At 38.9% G+C, this 25,626-nt stretch overlaps 1 pseudogene; it reads left to right on the top strand.

Moving 5' to 3' along the window:
- The first annotated feature begins 18,876 nt into the window (after positions 1-18,876).
- The window catches only part of LOC108985727, a 38,892-nt pseudogene continuing 32,142 nt past the window's right edge, over positions 18,877-25,626 (top strand).

Raw genomic sequence — 25,626 nt, 5'->3', positions numbered from 1 at the left:
TCTTTTCTTCAGGGATAAATTAAACCTAAATTCTGGAAGATGCATAGAAATCAAGCAAAGCAAATGCTAGCTGCCAATGTATTTATGGTGCCAAATCTAAAAACATTATAACAAGTGCACACCATTTAAAGCACTCATTAGGCATATCTGAGCAATGAAAGGCCTCTCAAATTAAGCTACACCTGCTATTCATTATTTTTTTATAGGTACAACCTGCTATTTATTCTTACTTATTAATATGAAAAGGAAGCTTATAAAGCATTCCTCTTTCTCATCTCCGCTAATTAGGTGTTTTCTCTAGTATAAACCGAATTTGTTTCAGCATGGGGACGTTCTTGTTTTGCTTATTATTGATCAAAGTTGCCGAGGCCGACGAATCTGAGTTTGCACCTATTCATACAGTCAAACATGATGGTAGCCATTGTAATGATGCCGGCCATACTGATAAGGGTGAGCAATGCCAGGAAAGTGATGATGGTGATGTTGATGATGATGTTGATGTTGACGACATTTTCAAGGTGGTGAACAAGATGGGAGTCTCTTATTCACCCTCAATAGGCCAAGCAACCATCTGATCAGTGAACTCATTCGATGGCCAAGACTCTGAGGATATAATAAAATATATTTCATTACTTGAATAGCATTTACAAGATTGCCTTTTATAGAGGCTTGACTACAAAGAATCGAGAATATTCTAAATACAAAAAACTGTTATACAATGGCTGTCAAGGAACGCATTTAGGAGTGCATGCGTTGGAAAGTTTGTCACCTAGGTGTTGGAGATAGATGACTTCGGCAGTAGCAATTGCAAGAACCTTGAATTTGGTCTCAATTGAAGATCTTGCAACAGTTGGTTGTTTTTTTGATGACCATGAAATCAAATTAGAACCAAGAAATATGCAGTAGCCTCTTGTGGACCGCCGATCATCTGGGCATCCTTCCCAATTGACATAAGACCAAGTAGTGAGTTGGGTAGGTGATGACGGAGAGAGTTGCAGACCGACGGTGGAAATGTGCTTGATGTAGCGAAGGATTCGCTTTACTGCCTGCCAATGAGGCACTCGGGGGCTATGCATAAATTGGTAGACTTTCCCTACAGCGAAGGCAAGATCAGACCTCGTAAAAGAGAGATACTGGAAGGATCCAACCGTACTCCTATATAGTGTAGGGTCTTCAAAGAGATGCTTAGAAAAAGCACTAAGCTTCTTTGAAGTGGACACTGGAGACTTTACCGGTTTTGCACTTCGCATATTTGTGTAGTGCAAAATATCAATGATATATTTGTGCTGTGTGAGTAGAAGGCCTTCGGAATTGTAAGAAGCCTCGACACCAAGAAAATAGCTCAGTTTGACCAAGTTGGTAATGGGAAAGTCACAACTTATAGCAGCAACAAGGTCATATATAAACTGCATGGAAGACCCTGTGATCAACAGGTCATCAACATATACTAAGACAAAAGTAGTGATATGTGCAGATTGGTATATGAAAAGAGAGGAGTCTGCCCCAGAAATGGTAAAGCCAAGGTCAACAAGCCGAGAGGTTAGACGTGCATACCAAACACGAGGTGACTGCCGAAGTCCATAGATGGCTTTGTTTAATTTGTAAACAAACGATGGGTACTGAGGATGTGAGAAGCCAGGTGGCTGGGCCATAAAAACCATTTCATGCAGTGGTCCATGCAGAAAGGCATTCTGCACATCGTGCTGGTGAACAAACCAATTTCGAGAGACAACAAAGGCAAGCACAGTTCGAACCGTTGTGGCCTTAACCACTGGACTGAAGGTTTCTTCAAAGTCAATACCGGACTGCTGAAGAAATCCTCGTGCAACTAAACGGGCTTTGCAACATTCTATCGAACCATCGGCAAGTCTTTTGGTTCGGAACACCCATTTGCAGGTGATGGTATTGGTTGCTTGTGAAGCAGGGATGAGGGTCCAAGTCTGGTTGGGAAGGAGAGCTTGAAATTCCTTAGCCATGGCTTCACGCCATTCTGGGTACTGTTTGGCAATGGTGTACATTGCAGGAGTTTCAGGAATGGTACTAAGATTAGTAACAAGGGCACTGGGTAAAGGCCATTTGCTTGTGCCATCATGGAATGTGGTGGGTCGAAGGGAGTTGGTTTGTGAACGAGTAACCATTGTGTGGGTGTGCAGTTGAGGTGGTGGTGGTGAAGATGAACGTTGTGCAGGTAACGGAGAAGATGTAGATGAAAGGGGAGGACCAAGAATGGATGAAGAAGACGGAGTGGAGTGTGGACTGGTCTAGAAATTAGGAAGAATGATATGAGTGGGCTGAGAAGTAATAGTGGGCTTCGGATGGCATGAGTACGGGAAGCTGGTTTCACTAAAATGGATGCTGATGGAGACATAAGTTCGTCCATTGGGGATATGGTAACATAGAAACCCACAGTGATTTGAGCTAGACCCAAAAAGACACAGGAAAGTGAATGGAAATTGAATTTTTGTGAGTTGTAAGATGTGGTAAAAGGCCAGCATTCAGATCCAAATACCCGTAGAGAATTGTAGTCAGGATGAGTTTTATGAAGCAAAAAATGTGGTGAGTGATTTTGTAATGTGGAAGATGGTAACATGTTAATTAAATAAACCGAATGAAGAAAAGCTTGAGACCAAAAATGGAGATGGACAAATGAGTGGGCTAGCAATGCTAAGCCTGTGTCAACTATGTGATGGTGCTTACGCTCAACGATACAGTTTTGAGTATGAGTATGAGGACAATTAAGTCGATGAGTGATTCCACATGATTTTAAGTAATTTGAAAATGGACGATATTCGCCCCCCAATCCGACTGGAATTGCATGATTTGTGCGGTGAATTGAAGTTCAACATTAGTTTTAAATTTTACAAAGGCATCGAGAGCTTGAGACTTTGTTTTTAGAGGAATTAACCATGTGTATTGGAAAAAGTCATCGACAAATGTAATATAGAAACGATAATCATCAGGAGACACATACGGGGATGGACCCCATAAATCTGAAAATATAAGCTGAAATGGTGCAATAGATTTATTTATTCGTTGATAAGCAGGAGATCTATGTTGTTTAGCCTAACCACAAGCATTGCAAAAAGAAATTAAAGTGCGCTCAAAAGAGAGTTGATGCTGTAACACCTCGTATTTTAGTGTATTTTTATTGAAGGATTTATTTTTATTAATTCAAAAATTTATTTTCTTGTTTTAAAATTGTTAGATTTTTAGTTGGTTTATTTTTTTTATGATTTTTAATTTTGTGAAAATTATTTTGAAGTTCTTTCTTAATATTAATTATTGTTATGCATTTAAACTTCTTTTCATATCAAATTAACTTATTGTTGGATTTAATTATTTATTTTCATTTTAATCACTACGTTTGAATTATTTTCTTTTACTTGTTGTTTTGAAATTATTTCTATTGGATCATTTTTGTGACCCAAGATGTGAGGATTGGACCTCATTTCTTTCCCTCACTTTTTCGTTTTCTCCTCTTTTCCTTTTCCTTCTTTTTCTTTTTTCTCCTTATTTCTCCTCTGCTTCTCTCCCGCGCGCTGCGTCCGCTCCCTTTTCCCCGTGCGTTTTCTTCTTCTCCACCTAGCCAACGTCGCAAGCAGCCGTGTCCGACACCGCCCCTCCCATTAGCTTCCTCACCGGCCGGCGACCATCCCCCTTCAATCCCAGCCCCTATCTCGCCGTCGTTCTCCTCCATGCATGGCTTGAAGCCGCAACATTTTCTTAGCTCCAGCGCCGCCATCGCGCCACCTCTGGCCACCATTTCTTTACCACTTCATCATCGACCTCCCAGCTACCTAATGCACCCATACTCAGCTTCGATCTGTCACCGGTGAATCACGTTCATCAACATTTTCGTTTTGGGCTTTTTGGTCTTCGACCGCCCTCTACGCCGCCACCCACGGCCAACCACCACCTCCACTAGCTTCACCGACATTCCTAAGCCCTATCCTATCAATCTCGGGTCTTCGTTTGCACCCGTTCAAAAGTGGGTTTTTGAGACTCACGGCCACAGTGCATTTGGCACTGTTCTGTTGTTGTGTTGCCACTTCTTGCAGCTTCATGATCCCTCAAAAATTTTTATATAACGCTGTAAATATTTTTCTAAATAACTTTCGTGATTTAAATGTATTTTTGCAATAACTCATTTTACTGTGATCTGATTGGTTTTTCCGGACTGAGTCCGAGGAGTACGTGGGTTGAATGGATTGGAGAATGAAGTTGTTTGTGTGATTGGATTGTGTTGACATTTGTTGGTTGTTGGATATTGTTGTCGGGTCGTGTTCATTGCATTTGCACGCATGGGTTTTCATGTGAGAGATGATTTTGAGTATGTTTGAAATGTTTGGATTGACTGGTTTGAGAAAAAGGAAAAGAGAATGTAAGGATGGTGGTAAGCAGGGATGGTGGTAGAGTCTCGCCTGTGATTCCCGCCTATGGTGCACGCGGTAGGGATGATAGTAAGCAGGGATGGTGGTTGTGTCCCGCTTGTGATTCCCACCTACGTTGCATGCGGTAGGGATGATGGTAAGCAGGGATGGTGGTATAGTCCAGCCTGTGATTCCCGCCTACAGTGCTCTGATATGTATTCATTATGTGGAAAGGAACTGTAGGGATGGTGGTAAGCAGGGATGGTGGTAGAGTTCCGCCTGTGATTCCAGCCTACGGTGCACGAGGTAGGGATGGTGGTTGTGTCCCGCCTGTGATTCCCGCCTACAGTGTCCGATAAATGTTGGGTTTTGTGTAAATCATTTTCTGAAAAAATGTCAGATTTTATGTTTTGGCTAAAATGAGATTTTTAGCGTCTATTGGAAAATAATCATTTTTGAAAAAAATGAGGTTTTGGGATCTGTTAGTTGGTTGCTTTAATGCGTTTTTATCTCGAGGGTTGTTTGGATTTTTACTTACCTATGGTACTGTTTTATGGTATCGCAAATTTTGATGCAGATGAGGATGACGAACCTTAGGCTTTAGTTCCATTGGAGGAGTGACTTGGGGTTGCTCTCATGTATCAAGATTTGCTTTATTATCTGTTTATGTATTTACCCTTTGTGATATATTTTCGGATAACTGTATCACTTTTAAAGGTAATTTATTTTGGATACTTGTATTTAAATTTCTGGTACTTAGTTGACTTATTTATATTATCCGCTGCGACTTTTGTTGTCCACTTTTGCATGTTGCACACACTTGAGCATATTTTGTTGGGATGCGTGACCCGTCTTGTCATCATCCTAACGTCATGATCCCTGCGTTGCCGTACGAGGGGTCGGGGCGTCACATATGTTGTTGAAGGATGGACTGGACGAGCTTGATGGAAGGATGCCCAAGCCTAGTGTGCCATAGACGAACTGAAAGGTGACTTGAAAATGCAGAAGGAGGTGAAGCGGAAGATCGAATTGTGTAGAAGCCATTACTTGTGGTCCCTTGAAGAAGACGCTTCACCGACTTGAAATCATGGATAGAAAATGAGTTAGCATAGAATTGGAAGAAGACATTATTATCGAAACAAAACTGACGGACAAAGATCAAATTCTTTTTTAAAGAAGGAACACAAAAAATTTTATTGAGTAGAAATTGAGATAAGGAAGAAGGAAAGGAGGCTGAACCAGTGTGTGATATAGGAACTGTGGAATCGTCAGCCACGCGGAGTTGTTCTTCACCACCATACTCGAATGCATGCAAATTAATGTTACTCAATTCACTGGTGATGTGGTTTGTGGCAGCGATATCAGGATACCCGTTGGTATCGTTTGAGTGATTGGTTGAGGTGAAGTTGGCTATCATGGGTGATGGATTGGTATAGGCTTGGTTGAAATGATTCAAGCAGTTGATAGCAATGTGACTTTGGCGATTGCAAACCTAACACACCACATGTTGGTCAATGGAAGAAAATGAATTAGGAGCAGTGTTACTTGCATAGTTGCCACGACCCCTGTTATTATTGGAACGTCCTCCATTACGTACTTGATTAAAATTGCATCCACCATGATTTTCTCGTCCATGTGAACCAGAGGAAGATTTTGCAGTAAATTTGGCAGAGGCTTTCGTTGGGAAGGTGCTTATTTCATAGTGATGGAGCAACCTTGCTTCATGCGCCAAGAGATGTCTGAGTAATTCTTCAAGGGAAATTGGGACGAGCCTAGTAGTCACAAAAGTGACTAAGCCCCTGTAATCTGGACCAAGTCCAGCAATAAGGTAAGGAAGAAAGTCCTCATGAGAGAGAGGACGTCCTGCAACTACCATGATGTCAGAAAGACCCTTAGCTTTATGAAAGTATGTTGATATAGTATTAGCACCATTCTTGAGGGAAGCCAATTGTAATTGAGTTTGAATAACCCGAGCTTGAGAAATAGAGGAGTAGGTTGATTCGAGAGAGAGCCAAACAACTCGTGCAGAAGAACAACCAACCACTTGGGCCATTATAGATTCAGACAGAGAAGAAATGAGGGTAGACATTACTTGTTGATCTTGCTAGAACCAGAGCTCATAGGCTGCAAGTTCAAGTTTCGGTGCTGGGCAAGAACCATCAACATATTTGTAAAGTCGATTATCGCGAAGATAAAGAACCAACCATGTTTCCAAAAGCAGGTAGTTATCGGGAGTAAGTTTCACAGCAATGTTGTGGGAGAAATGTGGGAGGGAGGGAGAGGAGGAACTGGATTCAGCCATGGACAATGAGTCCTATTTAAGGCTCTCTGATAACATGTTGCAGAACTAAAATAATAGAATGTATTTCATTACTTGAATAACATTTATAGGATTGACTTTTATAGAGGGTTGACTACAAAGAATCGAGAATATTCTAAATACAGAAAACTGTTGTAAAATGGCTATCAAGGAATGCATTCAGGAGTGCATGTGTTGCAGAGTTTGTTACATAGGGATAATGCTCAGGTTCTGCTGCTGTGAGGTGTTGTGGCTAACAGTCAGTGCGAGGGTAGCTTTGTCCTTAACACTATATATGAAGCTCATGGTAAAAGGAGCGAGCCCCATGAGTGAATTTGACTATTACCCACCATTATAGTTTGTGGGAAATAAGCATGTGTTAAATATGCATGACAGGCAGACAGCTAATTACCTGTGAATATGATAGTTGGAAAAAATTACTTTCCATGAAGGGATATTGTAGAAAATACTTTTACATTAATGATGAAATACTTTTCCCCACCATAACTCATTCGTAGGAAATGTAGAATTTTCATGAGAGAAATATGTAGGAAATGCGTTTTACATCAAACCAGTTTAGTCCATAAATCTCACAACCACGGTCGTGGCAAATCAGTAATTTTACCATCCTAGGTATCATCTTGCAGGGAAGCAATACTTATACGTATCACCATTAGTAGATATAACCATGCATTGATGATCATGAGCGATTATCTTTATGTTAACACTACAAAATTGAAGCATTTTTCCAACAATTTTAATTGCCAGTTGTTGGATGCTAATGTCTCGTCCCGAATGGTATTTTTTCACATGAAATACCAAATTGGTGCCAAATAAGATATTATTTGTAGCGTCCATCAAAAAAAAAAAAAAAAGACATTATTTGTAACAAAATATTTCACCAACAGTATAATAAATCGCACAATGGAGAGGGATATATTCTTATCTCCACCAATAATTTCTCTCTCTTTCTCTTAATTAACTCACTAAAGATAGTTATTTACTTTGGAAAACACAACTCTATCCATATTTACGAGACTTGCAACTCTATGGCTATGTATGTTGATGCATAGGAGTGTTCTCCCTCCCCCCTAGCATATTGATGGTGCTGATCCTAATTCGGCATATAATCATTGGTATTACCAATATTAGGTGCTTCTCAATCTCCTGGTGGAGTCCATGATCTTCGATGCAGGTGTTCTAACACATGTCGTTGGACTTAATTCCTCTTGTGATGTTTGTAGCCCTTGAATAATGCATGTTTTCTTCCACGTCTCATGCACATATTACCCCGAATTTGTTTTTAACTATCTACATTAAAGAAAGGTGACTTATCGATCTCTTGTCGATACTTAAGTATGAAAAAATAGTTTCTATATTTTCTTAAAGTTCAAAATTTTTGCATCCAAAATATAAAATGTGTATACATACATTAAAAAAAAAAACCAATTAAAAATATACCACCCAAAAATATACCACCAAAAAATTTAAAAAATTGAAAATATGAGCTAAAAGAATTTGAAAGCATGTATATATTAATAAATAAATCGTAAATAACTTGAAATTTAGGAGTCTATGCCCCCATTTGGATAGATTAGATAAGATGAGATGTTTTTAGATAAAAGTTAAAAGTTGATTAATAAAATATTATTAGAATATTATTTTTTAATATTATTATTATTTTGAGATTTGATGAATTGAGATTTGAAAAAGTTGAATTGTTTATTGTATTTTGTGTGGAAATTTTAGAAAGTTGTAATTATGACATAAGATGAGTTCAGATGGTTTCTTAATCCAAACGGGGCATAAAACACTTCATATTCTTTTCTGTTCTTCTTCTTCTTCTTTACTCTATGCTTAATATTTTTAAATGCTGGATTTAAAACATCATAATGAAGTCATATACAATTAATAATTTCTCCAACAAGTTAAGGCGCCCATGCATGCAATATATAACGCATGCAAGCAGGGGCATTAGTTCTTAACACGACTTCAATAAGCTAGCTAATCATGAGTTTGCCTAAACGGGACAATGTGCATACTAAAATGAAATAGATAAGCATGCACTACATTTTATTAGGAACTCTTGGAGTACAAATGACGTGATACTCATCATACACTACATGTTATCAAAAACTGATGATTTGTCTTGAACTCCAAATAATGTGGGAACGTTGCACAAGTTCGATCGAGATTTATCTAGACAAAAGACATATCATATATCTTTGAATGATTTTCAAAGTTCCTCATCATCAAACCAATTTTTGTTCAAACTGTATTTGTTCAAACCCTATATTTAGAAAATATAATATAATATATATATGCCTAAACAAACAAGGAGCTATCCAAATACTATTACTCTCCCAGCTTCTAACTTTGGCGATGAATAGTTTCAAACAAACTCGTTATATTTAGCACAACCTTGTGCTATAAATCTCTCAACACCACCCACCAGCTCATAGAATCCCTAGAGCTAGTCAAAGCACTCCCCTCAGACAAGAGAACCTTTATTTGCAATCTCCATTGAAGCACGATGGCAATGCCCAGAGGAACTGTTATTTTCGTGATTTGCATGTTTATGGTTAGCGGGCTTTGGGTTCAAGTTACAAATGCACGCGACCTCAGCTATGGAGCTGTAATAGGTGGAAATATTCATGCAAACTGCAACTTGCATCCTGAGGCTGAGATTTGCCATAAAGAGCCAGCTAATAAATACACGAGAGGCTGCGAAAAAGAAACTGATTGCCGAACACCACCACAATATATATATCATGATTAAGATCGTGATCAAGATCATCATGATAAACGTCCAGAAGTAGTAATAAAAACGGTTGCAATTCCATGCATCTAAAATTAATTATTTGTTCTTCCGGACATATTAATGTATGTATAAGATAATATTGATCAATCGACTTACTGTGTATATTAATGTCCCAATGTTTTATATATACCATTTATTTATGAAAGGCTTACGTTCTATATAATTCTTTTTGAAGCCACGGTACTTATGAATAATCTTAACTCATATATGCATGCATCATGTAATAACGACGTACGTGTGTTAAGTTGGTCACCTACGTATTTTGAAAATCCAAGTGTATATAATATTATGTATTCATGCATCATATGGGTACTATTGCTACGACGACATGCATGCAGTCATCTTTTTCCCTTATTATCTGTCAATTATATCTTTATGATCTTTATATATAATCCTCGAAATTTTTTTACATATGCAGCGTTAGCACAATTAATTTCATGATCATTTTCTGCTTCTGGATCTAATCTCTCTCTCTAGGGTCAAACGCAAAGCACATGCGCAAAACGACACCCAATAGTTATTGCAAAAGTACAGTTTAAGTCTACGAGTTTTATTAGTATTTGATATTTAGAGTTTGTTTACGTACGATTAGTTTTTAGCGCTTAATTTATTATTTTATTTTAAAGTCTAATTTGATTGTAAGAAACCAGCGCGTGCACGCATGCATGTGGTTGAATAGTACTTTGGAAGCAGAGTTAATCATTATTAATTAATATTTTCTTAGAAAAGACATATCAATACTAGTCTTCAAAGAGAGTTTTTATAATTTAATATTTCTATTATCTAATAGTGATCAATTGCTTTTAGATTTCAAAAGAGTAGTTGTGATCTCAACAAGCTAGCATATTTTCTTTCTAGCTACGACATCGATCGATCAGCTGCATTTTAGATGTCAAAACTCGTGTATTGAGTTACTGCATGCATGCATCAAATATTTAGCTTGAAACCCGACTCCTATATATACATATATTTTCTATTGTTGTTTTGGATAACGATCAAGATCAATGAACTTCAAATACCTAAGAATACGTTTTACGGCATTCCGGTGAACCTTGGTTGGACGATGCATAAGCTGATAGATTTTGTTGATGACAAAGCTTATATCTACGCTCATTAAGGAGAGATATTGTAGTGCTCCCACTGTGTTATTAGCAATAGTAAAAGTGCTCATCTTCAACCAAATTGCCAGAATAAAGAGAAAGAGAGTAGTGAGCAGTGAAAATAGGTGAAAAAACAAGCTTTGCATCAATCATATATGTCTGCTTTAGTAGGTTGGCGATCTAACAATGTTGTGTGAGGAAGATAGCAGATGGAAGGAAGCTTGCTTCGATGCCCATAAAGTAATGTAATTGGCCCATATCTTTAATTGCAAAGTCCAAACCAAGAAATGTGATAAGATATGTAAGCGCATGATCATTAGATTCTCTGATTAATATATCATCAATGTAAACAAGGAAGTAAATTGTAACAGAGGAATCCTTGAATACAAAAGAGATGTGTCAACTTTTGAGCTAACGAGGCCAAGGGGAGAGGAGCTTATAACTTAGCCAAGGATACGAGGCTCTCTGAGCCTATTTTAAGCAATAAATGGCCTTATGTAGCTTCCAAACTTGGTTCGGCCTCTAAGAGTGAATGAAACCAGGTGGCTGCTACATGTAAACCTCTTCTCATAGAAAGTCATGCAAGAAATAATTTTCTACATCTAATTTTCAAATAAGCCACCAATGAGAGACTAGTCGAATGGTGCACGAGTTTACCACTGGATTGAAAGTGTCTTGAAAGTTGATCCTTTCCGGTTGATGAAAGCCTTTGGTGACTAGCCAAACTTTATAACATTCCATGGAGCCATCTTCCTTACAATGGATTTATAGATCCACCAGTAGCCAACGACATTCATGTGGGAGGTGTGCTCTACAAGGTACCAGGTGCTATTATCCTATTACGAAGTATCAACCTAATAACAGAAGCTGCACATCCAGAAAATACCAAGCTGCATAGTCCACATCAGCAGCTTCAGAAGATTCCAAAATACTCCCTTTTTTGTATTTTACTGAGTTTGTTGTAACAAACTAATATTCTCTATTCTGCTTTTTGCTCATCAAGCACTCACGGCACCTGTGCCTATATAAGTAGTGCATGGCTCCTGTAATCGCTATGCTTAATACAGTTTATGAATATTCAGGAAAATGTTCTCTCTCTTTACTTTAACATGGTATCAGAGCTGCTAGACTAGCAATCTCTCTGCCCTTTATCATGGCAGCTGTGAGTTCAACGCCTCCTCTCACTCCTCCTTCTTCCTTTTCTCATCTTGTCACTCTCAAACTTAATTCCGAAAATTACCTGTTGTTGAAAGTTCAAATTTTCACTTATCTCAGAGGACAAGATCTTTATTCTTATGTGGAAGGTACACACTATTCTCCACCCAAGATACTTTTTACTGAAGGAGATAAAACACCAAAGCCCAATCCAGCTTTTCAATCCTGGCAAAGAACCGATCAATTCATTCTAAGTATACTTTTTTCTTCGTTAACAGATTCTCTTATTAGTCAAGTTATTTCTTCAAAAACCTCACGGGAACTGTCGGTTACTCTAGACTCCATATTCAGCTCTCATTCATAGGCAAAAGAATTTCAAATCCGTTTTCAACTTACAATCTGAACCGTGGTGATCAATCCATCTCTGAATTCTTCAGTAAAGTCAACTTACTTGTTGATACTCTTGCTGCCACAGGAACTTCCATCACAGACAAAGAGTTTGTCACGTATCTCCTAAATGGGTTAGGTCCTAGCTATGATAGCTTTGTGACCTCCATCATCACCATAACAGATCCCATTACCCCTCATCAACTCTACCATCTTCTACTCATTCATGAAATCCGTTTAAGCCATCCATCACGCAGCTCTAGTCCCCAATCTCCATTTGAACCAACATCTAATTATAGCTCCAGTAACCAACGAGGCACGGGTGCCTATCGTGAGGATGACAAGGTCGTTCACGAGGCAAGTCCCCTTCCAACAAAGGAAGATCTTATTCGCATAACTAGTCCCACTTCTCTTCATCCAACCAAGCCGTCCCATCTGCCAAGTCTGTAGTAAACCAGGTCATGTTGCCCTCCAATGTCAATTTAGGTTCGACCATGCTTACCAATATGACCCTTCCCAATCCTTCTCTGGCAACTACTCCTCTCCTTCGGCCATTCTTGACTCTACATGGTACCCCGACAGTGCATCCACTCACCACATAACACATGACTTATCTCACCTCAATCTCTCGTCTGAACCATATACTGGTATTGAACAAATGCGAGTTGGTAATGGAACTGGCCTTCAAATTGAAAATATCGGTGACTCTTCACTCTCACTCAACTCCTCTAATTTTGCTTTACATAATCTTCTCCATGTACCTTCAATAACCAAAAATCTTGTATCAGTTTTACCTATTTTTGTATTGAGAACTCTTGTTTATTTGAATTTCATGCAACCCATTTTTTGGTAAAGGACAATCGGACCAAGCAACTTCTCATCAGCAGACCAACGCGTAATGGTCTCTACTGCTTTCCACCGCCTCTGCAACCTTCATCTCCTTCCGCACATCTGGGTGAAAAAGCCTCTCTGCACTATTGGCATCAAAGGCTTGGACACCCGTCTCTCCAAACTATCTCTAGCATTTTGCGCTCCACCTGCTTGCCGTATTTTCCAAACACTTATTTTGTTTGTCCTCATTGTCCTTTAACTAAAATTCATCAGTTTCCTTTTCCATCGGGCTCCAGGCAATCTGTAAAACCCTTAAACATGTTATGGGCTAATGTATGGGGCCCGACTCCTTTTGTTTCAAGAAGGGGATTTAAATATTATCTTTCTATTGTGGATCATTTCACCAGATTTACATGGCTCTTTCCCATCAAAAATAAATCAGATGTGCTTGTTGTTTGTACTTCTTTTATTACTTTTGCTGAACGATTTTTCAATACCAAAATCATCACTATACAAACTGACGCCGGGGGTGAATTTCGACCACTTACAAATCTTTGCAACACTCTCGTATCACACACTGTTTTTCTTGTCCCCATACATATCAACAAAATGGTCTTGATGAAAGAAAACATCGTCATATTGTTGAAACCGGACTTACCCTCTTAGCTCAAGCCTCTCTTCCTCTTTCCTTTTGGGATGATACTTTTGAAATTGCCACATATCTTATAAATTTGCTTCCCACACCTGTCTTTCATAATCGTTCCTCTTATTTCATGGTGTATCATAAACCTCCTGATTATTCATTTTTAAAATCTTTTGGCTATGAATGTTGGCCCAACCTACGACCTTACAATCGTCATAAACGCAGTTTTCGTTCCACATCGTTTATTTTTTTAGGATATAGTCCCTCTCACAAATGGTATAAGTGTCTTGATCAAAACACAAATAGACTGTAAATTTTCCATGATGTGATTTTTAATGAAAGCAATTTTCCATACAAAAAACACACCACAGCTCCCAGCCCCGTCTCACAAACTGCACATTTACCTTGCTTTACTAACTCTATTCTTGGACCCCCACCTTTTAATCTCCATGGGCCTTCTCAACACTCTCAACTCACTCCCCATTCAGAAATCCCTTCGGCCACTCAATCTTATACCCAACCCGAACACACGCCTATTATTCTCCAACCCCATCATCTTCTTCCCTGACAATTCCAGCAAACCCTAATTCATCATCTCTTCTCTCTTCTCCCATTCAATCCGAATCTCAAACATCCTTTCATCCTACACAGATAATTCCCCCTCGATCCCCCATCATCACATGGTCAAAAACTAACTCTTCCAAACCTCGTGTTTCTACTAATGGCACAATTCCATACCCAACTCGCCATCATAACCACTATCATGGTACCGGATGAACCCTCATCTTTCTCTGTTGCATCCAAATTTCCTGAATGGCAGGCTGCCATGACCAAAGAATTTGAAGCCTTAATCAAAACAAAAACCTGGACCCTTGTTCCTTCTTCCTCTGTTTCTAATGTTGTTGGTTGCAAGTGGGTATTTCAGACTAAGCTGAGACCAGATGGCTGCATTGAACTGCGGAAAGCCAGACTCGTGGCTAAGGGTTTTCATCAGAAACACGGTATTGACCATACCGAAACCTTCAGCCCTGTGGTAAAACCTTCAACTATTAGATTGATTTTGTCAATTGTCGTTGCTAGAGGTTGGTGTCTTAGGCAAATTGATATACAAAATGCTTTTCTTCATGGAAATCTTACTAAGATAGTATTTATGCAACAACCACAAAGATTCATTGATCCTATGCGACTTGATTTTGTGTGTAAATTACACAAGGCTATTTACGGCCTTAAACAAGCTCCAAGAGCTTGGTTCTCAAAGTTAAGTTCCTGGCTCATTGATTATGGTTTTTCAGCTTCCAAAGGGGATCCCTCTTTGTTTGTGTTACACAAAAATGATCTTTGCATTTTTATTCTAGTATATGTTGATGACATGATCATCACATCATATTCCTCATGTGTTGTTGAACGTTTAATTGTTTCTCTAGGGCAGGCTTTCCCTGTGACTGATTTGGGACCCTTATCATATTTTCTTGGATTAGAGCTTGATTATCTCTCAGATGGTCTCTTTATATCACAAAGAAAATACATCTCTGACTTATTGAAGAAAGCCAATATGCTTGGTTCTAAACCAATATCCTCCCCAATGTCTGCTTCTACCAAGCTTTCTAAATTTGATGCACCCTCCTTCGAAAATGCCACTTTATTCCGAAGCATAGTTGGCAGTTTGCAGTATCTTTCCTTAACTCGACCTGTTGTGTCATTTGCTGTTAATAAGGTCTGTCAATTCATGCATGATCCTAAAAATACCCACTGGACAGCAGTCAAAAGAATACTTCGATATCTAAAATCTACTAGTAATCATGGGTTATTTTTCACAAAAAAAACCTGGCTTCACTCTTCATGCATACTCAGATGCTGACTGGGCAGGGTGCCCTGATGATAAGAGATCTCAGGAGGATTTTGTACTTTTTTGGGCAATCACCTAATTTCTTGGAGTTATAGGTAGCAACACACTATTGCTTGTTCTAGTATAGAGGCCGAGTATAAGTCTCTAGCCAATACCATTTCTGAACTCATATGGCCGCAAACATTGATCAAAGACCTTCGTTTCTCACTCTCACAACCATCTGTTCTATGGTGTGACAACTTGGGAGCTACATACTTGATCTCAAATCCTGTCTATCACTCCCACACCAAACATATGGATGTGGATTTTCACTTTGTCAGAGATAGAGTAGCTGCCAAAGCTCTACAAGTTCATTTCTGCAGCAGCAAAGATCAACTTGTTGATGTCTTCACAAAACCTTTATGTTCTGATCGATTCTTCTCTCTCAGATCGAGCCTAAATGTGATTGACACCCCATTTGACTCCAGGGGGCGTATCAACCTAATAACAGAAGCTGCACATCCAGAAAATACCAAGCTGCACACTTCACATCAGCATCTCTAGAAGATTCCAGAATTATCTCTTTTTTGTATTTTATTAAATCTGCTGTAACAAACTAATATTCTCTATTATGCTTTTTGCTCATCAAGCACTCATAGCACCTGTGCCTATATAAGCAGTTCATCGCTCCTGTAATCGCTATGCTTAATACAGTTTATGAATATTCAGGAAAATGTTCTCTCTTTTTATTTTAACACAAAGCACTGCATTGATCTCAGTATCCATGGTTTGATGCCACTTTATAAACTTAATAGTTGAGCTAAAGCAGGTGGGCTCTATCTCTAGCGGATTGTAGGTAACAAGTACTTTGCAAGGGCATACTGGCAACGACAAGTCCAATGATGGGCAAGAGTGATGTTGTGGCAAATGTGGGACTAGACGTAGGTGAGGTGATGGATACAGACCAAGTATGGAAGTAGGGTTAGGAGGCAGGGTGTTGGTCGCAGGAGATGCTTGTGAACATGGTGAAGATAGGGCTGGACCAAGAAGAGATTTAGTAATTGTGGAGACACAGTGGGTGTAATCTTTACGGTGGTAGGAAGTGGCGTGGTATCAGTAGGTGGAGCAAATGTAGGAGGGTGTGAGTGAGTGAAGGGAAAATTGGATTCATTGAATACTACATGGTAGGAGGTGTACCGAGTACTAATGGACGGGTCTAGGCAAAGGTAGCCACGATGTTGAGGGCTCAGGCCAAGATAAACACATTCCACGCACACCCGAACACAAGCAATAAAGTGTAATCAATGGGCTCTATGAATAATGTCTCAAAATGGGAGATGTTTAACAAGCTAAGCATAAGGAGGCAGTTAATCAAGTAACACGCTAGTCGAAAGGCAAAACCATATGACAATGCTGATGTTCGACAAAACCATTTTGTTGGTGAGTGTAGGGACACTTGAGACGATGTTGCCTAGACTATGGTATTCACTAGTGGCCTGATCATTAGATTCAAGCATTTTAATTTTGAGGTTAAAGAGATGTAGAGACGTTCAACATGCAAAAGAAAGTTTGAAAAGTAGATAGCACATCAGACTTATTACGTATGGGATATAACCAAGAAAACTTGTTATAATGATCCACAAAAGTCACATAGTATTTATTACCAAAATTGGAAAGACGGGGCAAGGCCCTAGACATTAGAAAATATTAAATCTAAAGGACCTTGAGAATGCGGCACAGACGACTCAAAAAGGTTAATATTGGAAACCTAAACACAATAGCTTTAACAAATTGCATAAACGGATGACCAAGCCTGAATTCTTTTAAGAAGAATCAAGTATTTTAGATGGGATTAGAAGAAGATTTTTATATTTTTAAAATATTTTAAGAAGTTTTTAAAATTTGTGGGATCAATATTATTTTTTTATCAAATTTTAATTAAATTTAAATAATAATGATTAGTCTTTTGTTTTCTTTTTGGAGGCTCAACGTCATTCCGCCAATGGAACTGGATGACGTGGCTTATACCAAGAGGCCAAAGCACAAAGCCGAAGTTGGCTAACTAACTAGCCAATCATGTACGTCTAAATATCATCCTTGAAGCACCGCAATGAGTAGCATAGACGTAGTATCCCCCGAGAAATTAGAAAGAGTAATGATTATATTCAGATTGATGATCAGTGTCCCAATACGAGCTCATGCTTATTGTTGAGTTCCTCAGAGTCTAGGCCATCGAATGAGTTCACTGAGATGGTTGCTTGGCCTATTGAGGGTGAATAAGAGACTCCCATCCTGTTCACCACCTTGAAAGTGTCGTCAACATCATCATCAACATCACCATCATCACTTTCCTGGTACTGCTCACCCTTATCAATATGGCCGGCATCATTACAATGGCTACCATCATGTTTGACTGTATGAATAGGTGCAAACTCATATTCGTCGGCCTTGGCAACTTTGATCAATAATAAGCAAAACAAGAGCGTCCCCATGCTGAAATAAATTCGGTTTATAAAAGAGAAAACACCTAATTAGCGGAGATGAGAAAGAGGAATGCTTTATAATCTTCCTTTTAATATTAATAAGTAAGAATAATTAAATAGCAGGTTGTACCTATAAAAAAATAATGAATAGCAGGTGTAGCTTAATTTGAGAGCTTTGCTCAGATATGCCTAATGAGTGCTTTTAATGGTGTGCACTTGTTATAATGTTTTTCGATTTGGTACCATAAATACATTGGCAGCTGGCATTTGCTTTGCTTGTTTTCTATGCATCTTCCAGAATTTAGGTTTAATTTATCCCTGAAGAAAAGAGAGAAAGATCCTCATATCTTGTTCAATCTTGAGAGCATTCCCCTATGTTCTTGGAGCCAGATGCCAAAATGAATTGATAAAGGTAGTCGATCAAAAAAATTGATGCAGCCATTATCAATTCCATTGTAATCCTAGACGTCACATTCAATGCATCCTTTATTCCGACCTTCAAAACACTATCATTGATTTTCTTCTTATTTGGGCTACTGTATACATTTTGGGGGGTTAGGTACACACTTTGCCGAGTTTTCTTCTAACCATCAAGTTGGTCATCTCGTCCAAGTTATATCTCCATTGGAGCCATTTGATAAGAGAAAAAAGCCCTTCGATTCTTATACCTCTTAGATTGATAAAAATGAGATTACAGTTCTCAAATGTTCTTGATAGCACAGAGTTGTTTTGAAAAACAATGAGTTGTCTAATATGGTTTTTTTTTTTTTTTTAAGTAAAGAGATTATATCGAGTTGTCTATTATGATTAACCTGTGGAGTTTAGATAAGCAAATTTAAGCAAGCTTAAATTAATAAGACTAAGTGACTGACTGATTTACTGAAGGTTAACTGCTGTTGGATTGTTTCAATTATACCACAAATGCCTTTGATATCCTCGGTTTAGTTGCAGTTTGAGTTCACATGGTTGATTTTGCAGAGCAATGTGAAAGGGACAAAGCTCGTGTTCTGGTGCATTGCATATCTGGAAAAAATAGGTAGATGCATTCTAATTTGAGTCTCTATCTCTCTCTCTCTCTCCCCACCTTGGTGCCTCGGGCACACACGACGGTCAAAGGCTGACATACATAAAGCACGTATTGCAACACCTGCCAGCCACCCATAAATGCTTATAGAATGCTACAAATATGTCATCATAAAGCCTCCATATGAGATGATTTAGATTTCTCGAAATACCTTTTTTGAGTGTCAATTCTTTTTTTCTGACAGGTCACCAGCTATTGTAATAGCCTACTTAATGAAGTCCAAAGGATGGAGACTTGCCCAAAGTTATCAGTGGGTGAAAGAGCGGAGACCATTTGTTGAATTATCTGAAGGTATGCATATTTGTTTCTGTGTTTTCAGAATATTCAGTAAGTTGCTTTCCAACATTGATTTATTTGGAAGATAATTTTTTTAATGAAATTAGCAATATCAAGTTGATGTAGAAAAAATGGTCAAACGGGATTCTTGCCGATATTGTTGTATTGATAAGTTTAGATTTCAATTCTTGTTATTTATGTAAATTATTCTTGCTGTAAAGATTTATTGGAATATATGAAAATACAGAAGTTTGATATGGTATCAGAGCCTTACGATCTCTGGCTCTCTGCTCGTACTCCTTAACCTTTAACATGTCCCTCTTTTTCACTGTCCATGGCGGATTCCGGCGACTCCCACCAGTTGTCGATACGTCCCAATTATCTGATTCCATCTTTGAGTTGACTACCAAGATTGCTGAAGCCTTGAACAAGGCCCAGACCATGAATATTACCACCGAAACTTCTGCTGCCCCGATTGGCATCAAGTTGGATGGTTCCAACTATGCCCTATGGTTCTAGGTGGTCGAGATGTACATCTTTGGCAAATACAAACTGGGATATATCAATGGTGATTCTCCCCAACCGACCCCTCCTTTCGCAAGTGGCACACTGACGAAGCCATTGTTACAGGTTGGTTAATAAACTCCATGGACTCCTTACTGATCAGCAACTTTATCTGTTTTCCCACGACTAAAGCAGTTTGAGATTCCATTGCCACAACTTATTTTGAAGGTAGTGATACTTCTCAAGTTTATGATCTCAGACGCCACGCGACTCGACTTGGGCAAGCCTCTAGTTCTCTTGAAAAATATTACACTCGTTTGCAGGGCTTATGGCGTGAAATTGACTTTCGTCGCCCAAATCCTATGGAACGCTCTATTGATATTCAGCATTTTAATCGACTCACTCAGGAAGATTGTGTTTATGTCTTCTTGGATGGGCTTGATGATCGACTAGACAACATCAGCGGTGATGTCCTTCAGATGAACCTGTTTCCTACCATTGAACAGGCCTATGCCCATGTTCGAGAGAGGCCACTAGATAGCAGGTGATGACCACATGGGATCTCGAAGTCACCCAGGGAGCAATTTTAGCCTCCAAGGGCCTCATGTTGAGCCCCTCTGTCCATGGCAAATCTGCCAAGACCCGACCTCCCACCAATGGTATCAAATGCCCTCATTGGGGCAACCAGAAACAAACTCGAGAAACCTACTTTAAACTGCATGGCTACCCTGACTGGTGGAATGATCTACAATCTTGGGAGCCGTGATGTTGCTAACACTGATGGAGGTACTGGCAAGGCTGTTGTTGTTGTTGCTGAGCCACACCTGTCTCTCATTCCTCAAGCCACACAGTCTCAGGATACTTCTTCTACCTCGGACCCAATTACAATTGGTTTTGCTCTTCTTAGTCCTCACAGAGATGAGGATAGCTTTGCTTGGCTTCTTGACTCGAGGTCGGTACTTTTGATGCCATGGATTTCTCGGAGACTTCTCCTCCACGACGCACTAGCATTCCCAATGCTAATGGTATTATTTCTCCAGTAACTAGAGCCGGCTCTGTGAATTTATCTCTCTCTCTACATTTATCCAACACTTTACTTGTCCCATCACTTCCCATAAATTGTTGTCTGTAGGTTAAATTACTACTAACTTGGGATGTGTTGTATTAATTTACCCTACTGTCTGTCTTCTTCAGGATATTCTCACCAAGGAGATAATTGGGCGTGGTACTAAGCTGGGGGGATTATATTATGTGGATGACTTCATTATGGGCCGGGAACATCACATGCACCATTCGACCAGTACTAAAGAGACACAGATTTGGCTTTGGCATCATCGCTTGGGGCTTCCATCTTTTACCTATTTGAAGCATGTTTTTCCTGATTTGATTCTACATTTACAGCCTTCTACGTTTAAATGTGACACTTGTATTTTGGCCAAAAGCCACTAAACCACATTTCCGTCGAGCATGAATAAAAGTGACACTCCATTTGTGTTAATTCATTCTGATGTGTGGGGTCCCTCACCTATTACTACTTTGTCAGGTTTCCGTTTGTTTGTCATATTTGTAGATGATTATACCCCGTATAACGTGGCTTTACTTAATGAAACACAAAGATGAAGTGGCCACTGTGTTTGAAACTTACCATGTTATGGTTCGTACTCAGTATGGCGCGAACATTCAGGTTCTCCATTTTGACAATGGTGGTGAATACGTCAATCACCGACTTCAAACGCATTTCACTCAACATGGTCTTATTCATGAAACTTCATGCCCACAAACATCTTCTTGAGACTGCTTGTGCACTTCTACTTGGTGCTCATATGCCTAACCGTTTTTGGCCCGATGCCCTCCAAAGTCTTTAATTTTTAGACTCCACTTCATGCTTTGTCCACCCGTGTGTCAATTCCCACGACACTGATGCTTTCTCCTCGGGTCTTTGGTTGTGTGGCCTTTGTACATCTCCATAAGAATCAACGTAACAAGTTTGATCCGTGTGCCCTTCATTGTCTTTTCTTAGGCTATGGTACTCATGAAAAAGGGTACCGTTGCTATGATCCTACCACTCGGCGACTTTATGTGACTATGGATGTACAGTCTTGGAGACGGATCTATTTTTTTCTCCCTCAACATCAAATTCTCCTCTTCAGGGGGACACAAATGGTGAAGAGTTGAATTGGTTGGGATTTGATGGAAGTGCCTCTTATGATACAGAAATGAGTATGAGAGACGAAGCAATGCATGAGCATGCTTATCCGAATGAGACAAATAATACCCCGGCTTTTCATGAGCCGAATGAATCACCGAATGAATCTGGTGAGTTGAATGAACCAAATGCTAAGTCATCGCATGAGTGTGATGGTTTGAATGGGTCAAATACTAAGTCACCATAGGAATTTGATGATCTGCATGGACCAAATGCTAAATCTGGTTCTTTGCCGAGTTCTGAAGACAGTATATGTCTTGATGTGGAGCCCAATATATGCACTAGCATTCCAGTACTATCTGTGATTGAAGATGAATCCCCCGACTTTGAAGTACCATTTGTTCACCTCCCGAGAATAACCCTGGGGTACATAATCTCACCACACCTTTACAATCTGATAATATAGACATGTCTATGGGATATACCTTACCTTTCAGGCACAATCGTGGTAAGGCACCCAATAGATATTCACCAGATGTTGAAGAGCACATATCGCGGTACCAAATTGCCAACTATGTCTCCACCAAGAACTTCTCTGAACCTCTAAAAAATTTTGCACAAAAGCTTTCCTCGTGTAAGGTTCCTACCAGCGTCCATGAAGCATTAGAAAGTTCAAAGTGGACCCAAGCCATAAAAGAAGAAATGGAGGCACTACTAAAATATAATACATTTGCTCTCGTTCCATTACCTGAAGGGAAAAATACAGTAGGGTGCAAATGGGTATTCTCTATTAAACACAAGCCAGATGGGTCTATTGAGCGGTACAAAGCAAGGCTTGCAGCGAAAAGGTATACACAGACATATGGCGTTGACTACCAAGAGACTTTCTCACTGGTAGCCAAGCTGAATACAGTTAGAGTAATATTATCTCTTGCAGCAAACTTCGACTGGCCATTGCATCAATTTGATGTTAAGAATGCGTTCCTCCATGGTGATCTTGAAGAGGAAGTTTACATGGATATTCCCCAAGGTACACGGCATCCTAAAAAATTGAAGTAGTGTGTAAATTGCAGCGATCTTTGTACGGATTGAAACAATCACCGAGAGCATGGTTTGGGAAGTTTAGCTTAGCAATGAAGAAATATGGGTTCAAACAAAGTAATTCCGACCATACTTTGTTTCTAAAACATCAACTGGGCAAGGTGACAACTTTGATAGTCTATGTAGATGATATGATTATTACAGGGGATGATGCAGAAGAAATATCTCAACTTGAAAAGCAATTGGCTACTGAGTTCGAGATGAAGAATTTGAGAGGACTCAAGTATTTTTTGGGAATTGAAGTGGCCAAGTCTAAATAGGGTATATTTCATTCTCAACAAAAATATATACTAGACTTGCTAGCCAAGCTGGGAATGTTGGAGTGTAAGCCTACAAACACCCCAATTGTTCAAAACCACGGACTTGGAGAATACCCGAGTCAAGTTCCAATTGATAAAGGAAGATACCAAAGGTTAGTTGGGAAACTCATTTATCTCTCACGTACTCATCCAGATATTGTATATGTTGTGAATGTTGTAAGTCAGTTTATGCACAATCCTAGTAAGAATCATATGGAGGTAGTGACTCGGATCCTTTGATATTTGAAGTCATCTTCAGGCAAAGGTCTTATGTTCTCAAAGCATAATAGTCAACTGAAAGTTGAGGGCTATACGGATGCAAATTGGGCAAGTAATATCACTGATAGAAAATCAACCTCAGGGTACTTTATGTTTGTTGGAGGAAACCTTGTAACCTGGAGAAGTAAAAAATAGAAGGTGGTGGCGTTGTCAAGTGCTGAAGCGGAATTTAGGGGGATGGCTAAAGGCCTTTGAGAGCTTCTCTGGTTGAGAAAGCTCCAAACTGAAATTGATTTTGCTCCTAGTTTAGAAATGGACCTGTTTTGGGACAATAAGGCGGCCATTGCTATTTCTCATAACCTTGTTCAACATGACCACACTAAACATGTGGAGATAGACCGACACTTTGTTAAAGAGAATCTTGAAGCAAAAACAACCCGTTTTCCATTTGTGAAGTCTGAAGATCAATTGGCAGATATACTTACAAAGGCTGTGTCTAGTCGGGTTTTCTATAACTCCCTTGACAAGTTGTGCATTCAAGACCCCCATGCATCAACTTGAGGGGGAGTGTTGGTGTGAGCTATATTTGGAAACAGAGGAATTATAGGCATTTCAAATTAGCAAGATCACGTTGATGTAGATAAAATGGTCAAGCATGATTCTAGCCGATATTTTTGTTGCTGCATTGTCAATTTTAGATTTCAATTCTTGTTATTTATGTAAATCATTCCTGCTGTAAAGATTTATTGGAATATATGAAAATACAGAAGTTTGACACATGATGCATGAATGCATAATATTATATACACTTGGATTTTCAAAATACGTGACCAACTTAACATCACATGTACGTCATTATTATATGATGCATGCATATATGAGTTAAGATCGTGATTATATTCATAAGTACCATGGCTTCAAAAAGAATTATATAGAACGTACGCCTTTCATAAATAAATGGTATATATAAAATATTGGGACATTAATATACACAGTAAGTCGATCGATCGATATTATCTTATACATACATTAATATGTCCAGAAGAACAAATAATTAATTTTAGATGCATGGAATCGAAACCGTTTTTATTACTACTTTTGGACGTTTATCATGATCTTGATCATGATCTTAATCATGATATATATATATTGTGGTGGTGTTTGGCAATGAGTTTCTTTTTCGTAGCCTCTCGTGTATTTATTAGCTGGCTCTTTATGGCAAATCTTAGCCTCAGGTTGCAATTTGTAGTTTGCATGAATATTTCCACCTATTATAGTTCCATAGCTAAGGTTGCGTGCATTTGTATCTTGAACCCAAAGCCTGCTAACCATAAACATGCAAATCACAAAAATAACAGCTCCTCTGGGCATTGCCATCATGCTTCAATGGAGATTGCAAATAAAAGTTCTTTTGTCTGAGGGGAGTACTTTATGGGCCGGTGAAATGTGAAGTGAGAAAGAAAGAGGGTTGCTAGCTAGCTATCTGACTAGGCGGTCTGGGGATACTATGAGCGGGCACTACAAAAAAAGGATTTATATTAATGGCGTTTATGTAAATGCCAGTAACAATAGTGATTTGCCGATGTATTATGAATGCGCCGGTAATTAGCGGCGCATATGCCTATACGCAAATACTTAAATATTCATTTGCCGGCGTTTGTGTAAGCGCCGAGAACTTAGAGATGATTTAGCGGCATTTAGATCATCGGCAGTTATAAATATGCTAGTAAAATTGTCTTTTATCAACGTTTCATTTTCACCCCAGTAATGAAATATACATTTATTGGCATTTGCATAAACGTCGGTAAAGTATAGAGGATATAGCGGCATTTATAGTAGCGGTGCTTATAAATATGCCGGCAAAATAGAAATTTATCGACGTTTAATTGTTACGCCGGTAATTTAATATTGCATTTGTCGGCATTTGCATAAACGTCAATAAAGTAGAGAAGATTTAGTGACGTTTATATTAGGGGCGTTTATAGATATGCCAAAAAATAGTAATTTATTAACGTTTCATTTTCACACCAATAATTAAATATATATTTGTTGGCATTTACTAACGTTTATACAAATGCCAGAA

Source organism: Juglans regia, chromosome 10 (assembly GCF_001411555.2).
Source record: "Juglans regia cultivar Chandler chromosome 10, Walnut 2.0, whole genome shotgun sequence".
NCBI classification, from domain to species: Eukaryota; Viridiplantae; Streptophyta; class Magnoliopsida; order Fagales; family Juglandaceae; genus Juglans; species Juglans regia.
Note: the sequence above shows the minus strand (reverse complement) of the source record. Positions and strands in the feature narration are given on the sequence as shown.